A 14,458-nucleotide genomic window follows, 5' to 3' on the forward strand; every position below is an offset into this window, starting at 1 on the left:
GAGAGAGACGAAGAGAGACAGAGACTGATGAGTCTGAGAGAGACTCGAAAATATTGGATAGAGAAGAAAGTGAGAACTGAGCAGAAGTTAAATATTATAAATAACAAGGAATTGGGGAAGAGAGAAAAGGAATGGGCAAGAATGAGGAGGATTAAAGGAACAGAAGAGGAATAAAAGGTATAATATTGAAAAGAAGAGAAAAAGGAAACGAAAGAGGTGGAGAAGGAAATAGAAGGACAAGAAGTTAGAAAAGCAGGGAGACGAGAAGGAGGAAGAGAAGAAGCAAGAGGAGGAAATGGAGGAGAAGAAGAGATAAGACAAAGACAAAAGAAAATAAAAAATAAACGATATTTGGATAAGACGAAATGGAAAAGTAATGGATATTTCAATGGAAGGATAGAGAAAACTAAAAAATTATTATAAGGAGTAGGTACAAAAGAATAAGAAATGAAGGAGGAAGAGAGAGATAATTCCGAATGAAAAGAAAATGAGAGGGAAAGTCACAAAGAATAACAAATAGCACATTAACGAGTAACAGAGAGTAAAATAAGAAAGAAGGATTGGTGGGAGAAAACGAAGGTTAAGAATAGAGAGAGAAAGAAACAGTGGACTCCAGATCCAGTTGGACTCCGTCAGTAATCAGCAGCACATCAATCTTCCACTCTTCTCACAGATTTGACAATCCAGGTTTGAAACAGTGAAAACAATTTGGACTGATGCTGATGCGTCTTCTCCCTGCAACTTATTACAAATGGGAGACGAAAAAGAGAGCACTTCCGCTTTCAAAACGTTACGATAAATTACCGGATAAGTCGCTCCTCAACTAAAAGCAGTCGCTGCTGCTGCTGCTGCTGCTGCTCTGCTGTCCACCTCCTACAGCAGCCACTTTTCCATTAACGGCTCTAACCTTCGCAGCCACATTTCTAAGAAAAATGGATTCTGAAATTGGAGATGGAAAAATGAAAGTATTTTTGTAGAAGGTTACACTTATCTTTCTCAAGTTTTCGATTGTGCTTGCTTGAAAGGTAGAATTTCGTTTTCTTAAGCCCATATGCACTATCTCAGTTTAAACAAAGGTGAATCAGCAGATTGTTTAAGCCCAGAATGTAACACATTGAAGGATAATGTCACACATTAGGAGGAATACGAGCTTATCGACGAGTAAATCGTGGTTTAACGTTTCACATAGATGGCCTTAGATGCTTAGATTGTCACAGTATATCGAAGTTTCACTACTAATCGTACAATGGTATTTTTATATAAAAATATATACATACTACATCAACACCCATCTAACTTTTCTCAGAAGGAAAATCCCATATGAATTCCCTTGTGCATGGATCAAAACATTTTAATGTTCCCATTCATTATTTTGTTCTATTCATATTAATGTTCCTATTCATAGACATCAATGTTTCGAATAATTCGGCGTCAATTTGATGATATCTTAACGCCTTCATAGTGGAATGAACACAAAGTTGCTGGAAGGTTGATGAGACAGACCAATGAACCAGATTGACATAGACAACGAATTTCCCACAGGACACCTTGTAGCAACTCACTTTACAAACATGGGAGGTGTTCTGACTTTGCTGTCGGATATCTGCATAACATGTCAAAGTTTGACAATATGATGTTGGTCAAGAGTCAGGAGTTGACAAAATCAATTTACCATCATAGTGAGTTGTCTAACTTCGAGTGAGCTAGAATTGATGAGTAAATACAAAACTTTTCAATCGAGAAACTTTGTAGAGTGACAAGAAAAACTAGAAAATTAATTTCCCCTCTTTGCACTTCATGCTCTGAGATTCTTATAAAACTTGAAATTATATTGACTGTTGAATAATTTATGATTATAGAATCTGGATACTTCTTGGATTCAATTTTTATTTTTAAATTTATAAACCTGTCGCATGAAAATAGTTTCCAAAACATTCCTCCACTATTGATCTAGTACCGGTGAGTTTGCAACTTTATTAAACAGTCTATAAAAGGTCAAAAAGAATCAACACACCTATTCTAATCCTCTTTGATAAAATGAAGAGATTTTGGATAGTATTAAAATGAAGAGAGGGTTTAAATAGTATCACTAGCCAAGTACTGTATTCTATACTAGATAAATTTCGATACTAGAACCATTGTGGTGTGTCACTGGATATTGAATTTTAGTTTAAATCACTGTGAATAGATTCAATGTAAAACTATGTAACTTGAATACAGTACTGTGAATACATTTTCATTTACAGTGTTTTATTCAAGTTACAATTTCTTTTCATTCCTATACCGATTTAGCACAAGAATTGAAACTATATGGATTAAAGATCTGAAACTTGAAGATCTAAACAGTGCTCGATTTATTAAAAAATAACACAAGGAGTAAAGGCTCACAGGTTTTCTTCATCTCTGCAATGTGAGAATCAACCGTCAATATACCTCCTTTACAGGCTGTTGTTAGATACTGTGATTAGATAGCCTTTGATAGATAGATATTCAAATTAACCTAATAACTCAACAACAAAACTAAAATATTCAGGGGATCGGGACATGTGCAGTAGGCTTTGTAAACAGTCAGTTGGAGTGCGAAGGAAGCCGGGAGTGTTTTTCGGTCGGTATAGTAGTCTGCTGCTATGAGCAGGTGTTCGAGCCCCATACCAGGAGGACAGAGCCAGCTGCTGCTGTTGTCCCACCTTCCCAGTCAGGAAGCGACATTCACGCTCTGCAGAACTTAGCTTGCACCGGCTGATAGAGGAGGATGGTGAAGGGGGAACTAGCACGCGCCCCCAATCAACAAAAAAGGAAAACTGAGTCAATGTCAGCCAGGGCCAGCACACCAACTGACAACCCTCTACTTCAGCTCAAAAACTGATTCACAAATTGTAACACTAGAATATGAGTGTTGAATACTCTCGTGTTGTAGTGAATAGTTCACGATTCCTCAATTATCGCTACTTGACACAGACCACTGTAGAGAAAGCAGCATACCAGATTAGAATAAGCTCGCGTATGGTTTCTCCCACATGAATAGTTTTACTGTAACTATTGAAGATTTTTGTAATAGAATACAGAAATCTAGTTCTCAGAATTAATAGTTTAATAGTTCAGAATTATTCAATTATCGTAATAACAGGTTTTTATACAATACATATACTTTGTATCACAATATAAGCTCAAGTAGATGAAAAAATCAAATAGAAAAATTAAATATGAATTTTAGTTTACACTCACTGCAACAATGTGAATTAGATAATTGGAAAGGTTACTGAATATTCCCATACCCAATTTATGCCACTGCAGGACAATGCGGAATTATATTATACCAAATATAAGTTTTTTTAGTGACATATCGTGATGAATAACATCGAGCTGTATGGATGCCCACACAATCTTTTAAAAAGTAAGTAGTAAACTGTGAAATTAAAAATGAATAATTTTCTAAATTATTCCATTTAATATCTTGATTGATAATGCACTCGTATTATGCAATTCAGTGGTTAATTCGAACGGAATAAAATTTGTAATTATCTGAATAGTGATAGTATTCTAACCCACTAGCTGTTGAGTAACAGAAGCCTGCTTGCTTACCTTCAACTACAATAATAATATTACTGTAATAATATTCGAAAGGCGCGGACTCAGCGACCACTTTAATGTTTCGGAAAACATAATGTTCATGAATGTAAATGGAATTTTCTAGAGAGCCGTTTCGTAAGAGCTATTGAAGGTAGCATTGATATCAATGAGAGGCAACACTCAAGGTGAATAGGCATTCTTTTCCGAGTAACAAAGTGAATCCTTGTGTGAACAAGTGGTGCTGAGAGGAGAGAGCAATCTATATGAGTGCGGTTGGATGAGAATGAGCACGTTCCCCTCTATACAATTCACCATTTATTTCGCCATAAAAACAAAGATAATATAATAAAGATAGAAATACATAATACAAAGTTAAGCAATATAATAATCAATCCTTCTACAAAAAATCATTATATTTAATTAGTTGTATTGTAGAATCAAATCTATATTTCACCAATTTCGGTTACAATAGATTTGGCAGCTATAGTGAAAGGTTATATTTAAAATTTAATCAAACATACCGTAGCATATCGAATAGAGCAGCTACTGGGAGTTTTCTCAATCATAGAGAACAAAAGCAGATATTCCACTATAAAATCAGAGAATTCAATTTACTTGTAAAGTAATGCATTTTATAATTGAAACACCGAACAGAGATCATTACAATGTCTGATTATCACTAATTGTTATTATCCAGTATTATAAATACGGGAACTATTGAAGTTTTGAATTTTATATTTATCATAATTTAATATATTCATTAACAATATTTGCGGATTTTATTATGTCAAAGAAAAAATGTTTTTACAATCCGATCAGGAACTTTTAAACAAGACTATCAGGCCGTTGGACTAAACTGGCTATAGGTTGAGCTGGAAGTATTGGATATAATATGAATGAGGATGATTTTTAGTCAGATATAAAAAATCCCAGAATGTTGGGATACAGTTTCTAATATTCTAAATAAATATTTTAAAAAATCATATGAAGCCATACTTGTATCGGAGTGGAATTATTCACTCATGCGTTTGTGGTTTGTTCAGTATGCGTTCAATTCAATTTTATCCAAACCGCTGACAGTAGTGCATTACTACGCAACAGTGTACTGAGCTGTGCTATGGAGGCTGAAGGCTGACAGACTGTATGTGACAGGACAAAATGTCGTTTTAACACGGTCCAATTTCAATTTTGTTCTAACCGCTGTTTTGGTTTGCGGCGGCGAAAGCTGGAGCTCGTCAACAGTGACGTTTCAGGCCCGCTCAACTCAGTTATCGACAGTCGATGGAAAAAAGAGAGAGAAAAGTGCGAGAAGGATAAACGAACAGATGTGGATAGAAAAATGAAAGCGCACTGAAAAACGATGAATACTGAGCCCCGAAATGCTCAAAATCCATTAAGCACAGAGTGTTGATACAACAGGGGTTGGCAGGGAGATTAGCGATGAACACGTAGAAGGGGTGACAGTAGTATTCCAATGTTGACATTTATGACGGAGGTTCCCAGATTACTGGCTCAAATACTCCAATCCAGACCGTATCAAGAAGCAAGAAACGCCTATGCAGTAGTGGTGTGGAGCAAGATAATACAAAATACCGTCATATACTTTTTAAAACTATAAATAATATTCTTCCTATACTCCATTTAAATTTCTAAAATTTTCATTTGTTAGAGAGTGACCCACTGATACATGATACTGTACGATACCTAGTTTAAATTATAAAATTCATCAAAATGAGGAGCTTTGTTTCTTCAATTATAGATTCCACATAAGACACGAGTAGTTTTCTACCGCAAGTCTCCCATTGTGTAAAGACTCTACTCTTAACTGGGCGTAGGATGTTTGCAAGCGAACACAGGAAGCAGCGATGACGGCGCAGGGTGGAGAGAGATTAGAGCCTCTGCCATGGGAAGGAAAGCATTGGAGAGCACTGAGCACTGAGGACTCAAAGGACCGTGGTCTCACTCCGTGGGAACCCTACTCCCCCACTATCGCTCCCCCTGCTTCACATTTTATAACCCTTGGCCGCCGAAATAAAAATCAGCTCAGGTTTGCTTACACCCCTCGGATCTGGCTAACACGTACTCGGGCTGCACAGTAGGACACGTACAGATAACGTTTGCCTTGCAACCTCCAGCGCCAACTATCTCCTAGGAACTCCTGAAAAACGTGATGAATAGAGTTCAGGGGGAGATCCGTATCACCTTTTCAGCCATTCTTTCCAACCGCACTTAGAGTAAACCAAGTGCCTTGAATAGGACATCTCCACTGAATGGAATGAAATACAGTGGTACTGTACTTAATTTTATCTTCTGCTATTGAACCGCAGATCGATAAACAGGAATACAGGACTTGTAAACACTCAGGAACAGGAAATTAGGTCACACAGACATTCTGGAAAAGCATTAACAGTGCATGAAGAGGAGGCGTCTAACATTGAAGGTGGGTATGAAGAGAATGATAGCTGGATGAGAGATATGAAAGAGAACTGGATGATTGAATTATAGCTGCAGTCTTGTTTGAATGTTTTGAGTAAAAGAGGTAAAACAAAATAGAAATCATCATTCAAGTACAGAATAGAGAATGGAAATCTCAACCAATAGTTATATTTTATACATAATTGTTCAAGTTTCTAGAAATAAAAAGAAACTGCTCTAGAGAATAAAGGTTGAACATGTTTTAGATCACAAATTACAAGGCCACATTGATAAATTACTCATTTGAATATTATAATTTATTTATTTATACGTGGATAGAATAACAAATCAAAAATTATGATTGGGAAGGAACAACAGGCTTGGCCCAAAACTATTCCATTCCCAAATTTTGATTACATGTCCAAAAAATAGGTTATGTTTCTTCAGTAAGAGGTTCAAGCTCAACTTTCGTCCAAAAATAAATATGAGATGCAAATTTTAAATTTAGAAAAATTAAAACACCAAATTATAGTTAAATATTACACTTAATTATCACTGCACATTGTATTAATTAAGTTATTTTATGAATTTTGAAGCCAAAAATACACACAAATTCTCACTAAGAACAGCTGATGTTCTTATTGAGAACATAATAAATGGAGATAATAGGAGACTTATTTGTTCATAATAATAATAATAATTATTATTATTATTAATAAACAAGCAAGGGATTGCAAGTTTGTAGACTGAGGGATGTTGTAATTTTTCAAAAAAGGAAAGCTACAATAACGTGAGTCCTAATGACAAAATGATGTGTTAGCTGAACCATAGAGAAAATGTAAAAAAAATTTAGAGTGTGTGAGGATTTGAACGAGCTTCAAACTTTTATCCAAACGTATAATTTATTATTTTTATCCAAACGTAGAATAATTTTTCTAAACTTCAACGAATTGAATGTTTTTTCCTCCCTATGTAAATGAATGCATTAAATCAAATATTTTTTGAAAATGAGAATTCAAGAACACAATCACTTTTTCACAGACCCTCAAGGCCTTAATTCGATAGAACATAAGCTCCATGCCAGTTTATTGATGCTTGAAATTCAATTCAACAGAATCTTTGTTTTTGTTATTGGCTCTCAATTTGGAATTCTGAAGCTGCCACAACAATAAATTGAAACTTTGAACGGGCAGAATTGATTAAATTGTGAAACCAGTGGAAAGCGAAATGGAAGTTGATTAATGTTTGGAATGTGGAACTCAATAGAACAGCACTCAGCAGCCAGCGCAGAGCGCAGTTGTGTGTCCTTTCTGCTCTCTGAATGCAACTTGTGAAAAACGAGAAAATTCTTGGAGTGTGTGTGTGTGAGCTTATCCAACTCCTACACGATATTGCCACATACGAATTCTTTCCATAGCTGCTTACGTCTCCTTCGTCTGTCTTTGTCAAGTCTCCTTTTCCAGGAGACATTTTGTGCACATAAATAAATCAGTGATAAATGGACCTTAATTGCTTGGCTGTTGGTCTAGAGGTCTAGACTGTGGACGTTATGTAGCGGAGTGAGTATCGTCAAGGGAATAGGAATAAAGAGGGTGTGTAAGAGAGAAGCATAAGAGAAGAGAGATAAATAAATCGAGCCACCCACGATTGTCGCGATAAAGAACGCAACGCGTCGCCTCACCTGGCCACACCTTGGCGCCATGTAGAGCACTGCCAGCGAGCAAGATTGTATTGTACACGGCAACAACTTCAGTCATAACTCCATTGAAATTGAAAATTTCTCTGGAATTCAAATTGAATAATTGAATCATGACCATTTTACTGGATGATGAGAAATACTGATAGTAATGAATGAAAAATTATAAACTATCCTAATAATGATAAATTAACATTTTACAATAATGTGGAAGGGTTACAATGAACGATTCTGATTAGCTATTTTCTTCAAGGTTTTGCTTCTTTAATATTAAAGATTTATTCTTTTTTATGATATTTGGAGCCTTCAATGACGTGAAGTTTTCTTATTCATTATGGAGCAATCCCACAATTGACAGTATTACGCACAAGTCACAAACAAGATAGAACTCTAATAACAAGGAGTTTATCAATTAAAACATTGTAAATATTTGGAGAATTATATTCATATATATATTCCAATTAAATTTCTGTACGTGATCGTTGCTTGTTTAATTTATTGACTATTCTCTCAGTCACTTCGATAATACAGTATGTATGTTGATCCATCATCAGAGATGAATGATAATCCCACATACATTAGATCTATTTGAATAAAGCTACGTGCTATTCCTCCCCAATATGACTAATACAGAAATATTAGGCGACCTATTTGAAACAATGCAGGTATTTGATTGTTGTTTATTTTCGTTTTGGGTGCCAAACAGTCTGAGTTGGCTTTGTATGTAGGGAATAATAGTTAGAAAAGAGAAGAGTAGAATTTTGGCATCCATTCCAATGTCTTTGCCAACTGAATTCTGAGAATTTAATCAGAAATTCTTGTAATTCTTTCACAAAGTTTTGTAAAAAAATGAGGACAAGGAACTCACAGACAGTGAAAATAAGCTTCTGTAGATGAGGTGGGCATAACAACTATGAACTAGGGAAATAATGGATTTATTGAAAACTATTTAATGAGTTTTGGCAAAGACCAGCTGAATAAGCAATGTTGTCAAAGTGAAGTATCAAATGTAACGAGACCCATATTTTTCACTTCCAGATGAACAATTTTTATTCGAGGGTCGGAGGGTGACATTTAAGCCTGAAACAATGAAACAGGCGTTGCATTGTCATGAAACGAAGGATTGAATTCGTCCTCTTGATGTTTTTAACAGAAACAAAAGGGTAGGCCTGAACGTATCAGCTCAAATACAGTTCTGTATTTTGAATTTTCAATTTCCAGTTTTGCCTGATAAGGACGTATGAGTTTGAACTCATGCGAAAGTGCAACATTTGTTATTGACATCCAATTCTCCAACACAGTTGAAGCAGATCACAAAATTCATCAATATTTTTTGTTTTGAATAGCTCAATACACATTTGGTTAGTTTCAATTCTCATCATGAACTGATTGCTTTAGCTTGCCACTAAAAATGAATCTTCAATGATAATGATGTGCATCTTCATCTGATTGTGAACACCTGGTCGATATTGTCAGACATCTATTGTTAGTCTGAATTCTCAACCCACACACGACAAAGAATCGAATCTCGAATGCAACAACAAATTTATAGTGTTTCGGGCTACATTCCAAATACAATACGAGAACATAATGCTCACAGTCGAATATGAAAAAGTACTAGCCTATTTGCAACGAACCGATTGCTCCACAATGCCTATTGTTACGAATGAAACTACATTTCATTTTTACAGTCTTTCTACTACCTTGTAGCAGAACAACTTTAAAGCCCACGTTCTATTTCGTGGGTTAAAAGTTCAAGATCACAGACGTTGTAATATTAATTTATTCTTGGAATAGATTCATATTCCAAAAATATTTTTTTTTGAGAAATGAGATTACATCATTTTCTGAATCAATTTCCCAGTTAATGCAGTGGAGTAGTGCATAGCAATGTAGTAATTAAAATAAAATGTATAGTTATTCTATGATAATGGATGTTTTATATTGAAGAATGATGCTCCATTAACAAAATTTTACCACTATCTAAAATAATAATAAAATGCACACACTTATTCAGTGAATCTCAACATTCGGACCTTGAACCAAAAATGACAACCTTTTAATTAAGAAGTAGATGTAAATTATACGGCATCTACAAGTGATCAACAACTGTGAATTCTGATACTTGAATTCTTGATACTTGAATTTCCAAAGCATACAGCAATGCAATTTTCTCGAACACTCATCAAAAACTAATACCGAGCGAGGAACGAGGAAGATGCCTCACAGCAGAGCGTTTTTTGGACGTTCGAAAATATTTCCGCAAAAATCTGAGTTCACCCAAGTTGCAGGGGAAAGTTTTTATGAGAGGGAATTCAGGCAATTTCAAACGGAGGGTATTTGAAAACTTCGCTGGCAGATAGGCGCCAGTAATACTTACAAAGCAAAACCGTAAAACCGTGCACACACTCACAGGTTATACTCGTTCTAGAGGAAAAATAAACAGAGAGATTGGGAGTGAGGGGATTTCCCGATATTGTTTGTGCAGGGGATAGGGATGTTAGAGAGAAAAAGGGAATGCAATGTGTGGGTGAGATTTACATGAAGATGCAATGAGGTAGATAATTCTGCAATGAGACATAGACTTTACGGCCCTTAATCTTTCAGTGCTGACTGGAATTGCAATACGTTGTCAAATTCAGTATTCCTTCCACTCGGTGTTCGAGTCAATATTTTCTGAGACGTAAGCAATATATTTGGCCGGTGCAGGTCTCATTGACGTCCTAGATGCCTGATGTGAGCCTATTAGGGCGACCCCTCACCAGTTCAACGTTCCTGAAATTGCTAGGGTAGTTTCCTAGACGCTGACTCAGACGCCTTAACTCAATCACCCTGGCCCTTGGCGCCACCTCGGCACAATCAATCCTCGCATCTTGGGCCGATTCCACATCATTTGTTTGCGCCTGTTTGCAAAGCTGGCTCTCCAATCATCGCTTCACACCTACTCTTGAGATTGATCGAAGTGTGTCAAGCTACGTAGAATAGTTTCCTGAATTTAACTAACTATAATAAAAAAGACTATTCCAATTCAACAGAATGTTCGTGTAATAATCTCACAATATATATAATATAAGGGAGAATATGGAAAATTAAAATTACATTTTATCATAAAGGTAAAATAATCACTAGAGTAATATTTTTTCACATTTGTATTTCTCTCCAAGATTTGTGCTCATTAGAGTTGGTTGCCATTTTTAATAATACGAATGAATTATGATTTCATTTTATTTTGTAGAATGTGAACCTCGGGATTAAAGAAATTCATCTGCATTCATTCTGAGTTAATAATAATCAATCAATCTCATTTACGAGTATATTCATTGATTCACCAACTGATTGGCGGAATTTTTATGACTATATTTTTGTGAACATCTTCTTAGCTTGTTTCCCAAATAGATGAAAAATGAACTATGTAATAGATTGTAATTTCTTCATAATATTCTCTGTAATGCCACTTCATCTCATTCCTTGTACATACAGTACAGTATTTACTCTTGAAACTATTCATTAAAATTACATTATTGGAATCACTGGCGATTGGAGAAATATGAATTTTTGAACTTGCCATTGTTTTCCATAGACCACACTAAAGTTGAAGAACAATTCGGAGCGTGAATGGCGAAATGATCAGAGTAGTCCTACTAGTGGTCCAACAATTTGGATCCTGCCCTGAATGCCCTTCTTTATAAAACATCCTAATTCCTAAATGAACAACCCATTTTTATCAGAACGTTATTTAATTTTAGTAATGTTTGCTTTCAAAAATAGCCTGTTCTACGTTTTCCTACGGTGAATTTTGTTTACATTTTCAGTGAGCAGTGCTCCTTCATGCGAAGTTGGTGAATTGTTGAGGCGTAGCATGGCAGAGACAAGCAAACTGGTTCCACCGGCAGTTGCTGGTTGCTTGGTGTGGCGGTAATGCTCATTCGTATGTCGCAAGGTATTTCGGCCACAGTTATATACTGCCATTTCTTCCAAGACCGCCGTCACTGTTTCTCCTTTAACAAAATTTTACCACTATCTAAAATAATAATAAAATGCACACACTTATTCAGTGAATCTCAACATTCGGACCTTGAACCAAAAATGACAACCTTTTAATTAAGAAGTAGATGTAAATTATACGGCATCTAACTGTGAATTCTGATACTTGAATTCTTGATACTTGAATTTCCAAAGCATACAGCAATGCAATTTTCTGAAACACTGATCAAAAACTAATACCGAGCGAGGAACCAGGAAGATGCCTCACAGCAGAGCGTGTTTTGGACGTTCGAAAATATTTCCGCAAAAATCTGAGTTCACCCAAGTTGCAGGGGAAAGTTTTTATGAGAGGGAATTCAGGCAATTTCAAACGGAGGGTATTTGAAAACTTCGCTGGCAGATAGGCGCCAGTAATACTTACTTACAAAGCAAAACCGTAAAACCGTGCACACACTCACAGGTTATACTCGTTCTAGAGGAAAAATAAACAGAGAGATTGGGAGTGAGGGGATTTCCCGATATTGTTTGTGCAGGGGATAGGGATGTTAGAGAGAAAAAGGGAATGCAATGTGTGGGTGAGATTTACATGAAGATGCAATGAGGTAGATAAATTCTGCAATGAGACATAGACTTTACGGCCCTTAATCTTTCAGTGCTGACTGGAATTGCAATACGTTGTCAAATTCAGTATTCCTTCCACTCGGTGTTTGAGTCAATATTTTCTGAGACGTAAGCAATATATTTGGCCGGTGCCGGTCTCATTGACGCACTCAGTGGGTCCTAGATGCCTGATGTGAGCCTATTAGGGCGACCCTTCACCAGTTCAACGTTCCTCAAATTGCTGGGGTAGTTTCCTAGACGCTGACTCAGACGCCTTAACTCAATCACCCTGGCCCTTGGCGCCACCTCGGCACAATCAATCCTCGCATCTTGGGTCGATTCCACATCATTTGTTTGCGCCTGTTTGCAAAGCTGGCTCTCCAATCATTGCTTCACACCTACTCTGAGATTGATCGAAGTGTCAAGCTACGTAGAATAATTTCCTGAATTTAACTAACTATAATAGAAAGACTATTCCAATTCAACAGAATGTTCGTGTAATAATCTCACAACATAATATAATATGAGGGAGAATATGGAGAATTAAAATTACATTTCATCATAAAGGTAAAATAATCACTAGAGTAATATTTTTTCACATTTGTATTGCTCTTCAAGATTTGTGCTCATTAGATTTGGTTGCCATTTTTAATAATAAATAATATTTGTATGAATGAATTATGATTTTATTTTGTTTTGTAAAATGTGAACCTCGGGATTAAAGAAATTCATCTGCATTCATTCTGAGTTAATAATAATCAATCAATCTCATGTACGAGTATATTCATTGATTCATTGATTCACCAACTGTTTGGCGGAATTTTTACGACTATATTTTTGTGAACATCTTCTTAGCATGTTTCCCAAATAGATGAAAAATGAACTATGTAATAGATTGTAATTTCTTCATAATATTCTCTGTAATGCCACTTCATCTCATTCCTTGTACATACAGTACAGTATTTACTCTTGAAACTATTCATTAAAATTACATTATTGGAATCACTGGCGATTGGAGAAATATGAATTTTTGAACTTGCCATTGTTTTCCATAGACCACACTAAAGTTGAAGAACAATTCGGAGCGTGAATGGTGAAATGATCAGAGTAGTCCTACTAGTGGTCCAACAATTTGGATCCTGCCCTGAATGCCCTTCTTTATAAAACATCCTAATTCCTAAATGAACAACCCATTTTTATCAGAACGTTATTTAATTTTAGTAATGTTTGCTTTCAAAATAGCCTGTTCTACGTTTTCCTACGGTGAATTTTGTTTACATTTTCAGTGAGCAGTGCTCCTTCATGCGAAGTTGGTGAATTGTTGAGGCGTAGCATGGCAGAAACAAGCAAACTGGTTCCACCGGCAGTTGCTGGTTGCTTGGTGTGGCGGTAATGCTCATTCGTATGTCGCAAGGTATTTCGGCCACAGTTATATACTGCCATTTCTTCCAAGACCGCCGGCACTGTTTCTCCTTTCTCCCACTCACTCACATAACTCTTTCGCGTACTCTCTCTATTCCTCTGACAATACACCCTCATATCCCTTCGCTCCCTCACTCTCGTCCATCTCTATCCAACACACACGTGTATGAATTCTATCGAGAATAGCACAGTACAAACGAAGATAGGAACCGGCTGTGCAATAGGCCTACACGAGGATATTTTCAGGAGAGCGTGAATTACGGCAATATCATTTTACTATGACCTTTTACAAAGCCTCCTAGAGCCTACTGGAGAGTGAACATGATTGTTGAGAATGTCAATGCACCTGGATACTAAATCTATGAATATTCAACTTCGTCTACAATTTATAAACAGTACTATCCTTGTTTTCTTTGTGAGATAAATTGTAATTTATTACTTTGTCACTTATGCGGCGACATAGAAATAGTACTCAAATTTTAGATAATATGATTAAAGTATCGAATATTCATGATAATGAGGTACTTTGTAAGAAAGCTTTGTGGAGTGAAATTGTTTGCCGGGAAGAGAACTTAAGAATATTCATGGAAATTTGGCTATTCCAAAGTACTTTTATATATGAATAGAGGAATAGAATTGAGAATGATTATGTGAACGTCGGGATTAAAGAAATTCATCTGCATTCATTCTGAGTTAATAATAATCAATCAATCTCATGTACGAGTATATTCATTGATTCATTGATTCACCAACTGTTTGGCGGGATTTTTA

General features: G+C 36.0%; 1 protein-coding gene across 1 annotated transcript in view; it reads right to left on the reverse strand.

Annotated features, from left to right (window-relative positions):
• The window catches only part of LOC111047102 (rap1 GTPase-activating protein 1), a 314,361-nt gene that overhangs the window by 16,750 nt on the left and 283,153 nt on the right, over nucleotides 1–14,458 (reverse strand). The gene's annotated exons all lie outside the window — the stretch shown is intronic.

The sequence above is a fragment of the Nilaparvata lugens genome, chromosome 1 (genome assembly GCF_014356525.2).
Source record: "Nilaparvata lugens isolate BPH chromosome 1, ASM1435652v1, whole genome shotgun sequence".
In the NCBI taxonomy this organism is placed as follows: Eukaryota; Metazoa; Arthropoda; class Insecta; order Hemiptera; family Delphacidae; genus Nilaparvata; species Nilaparvata lugens.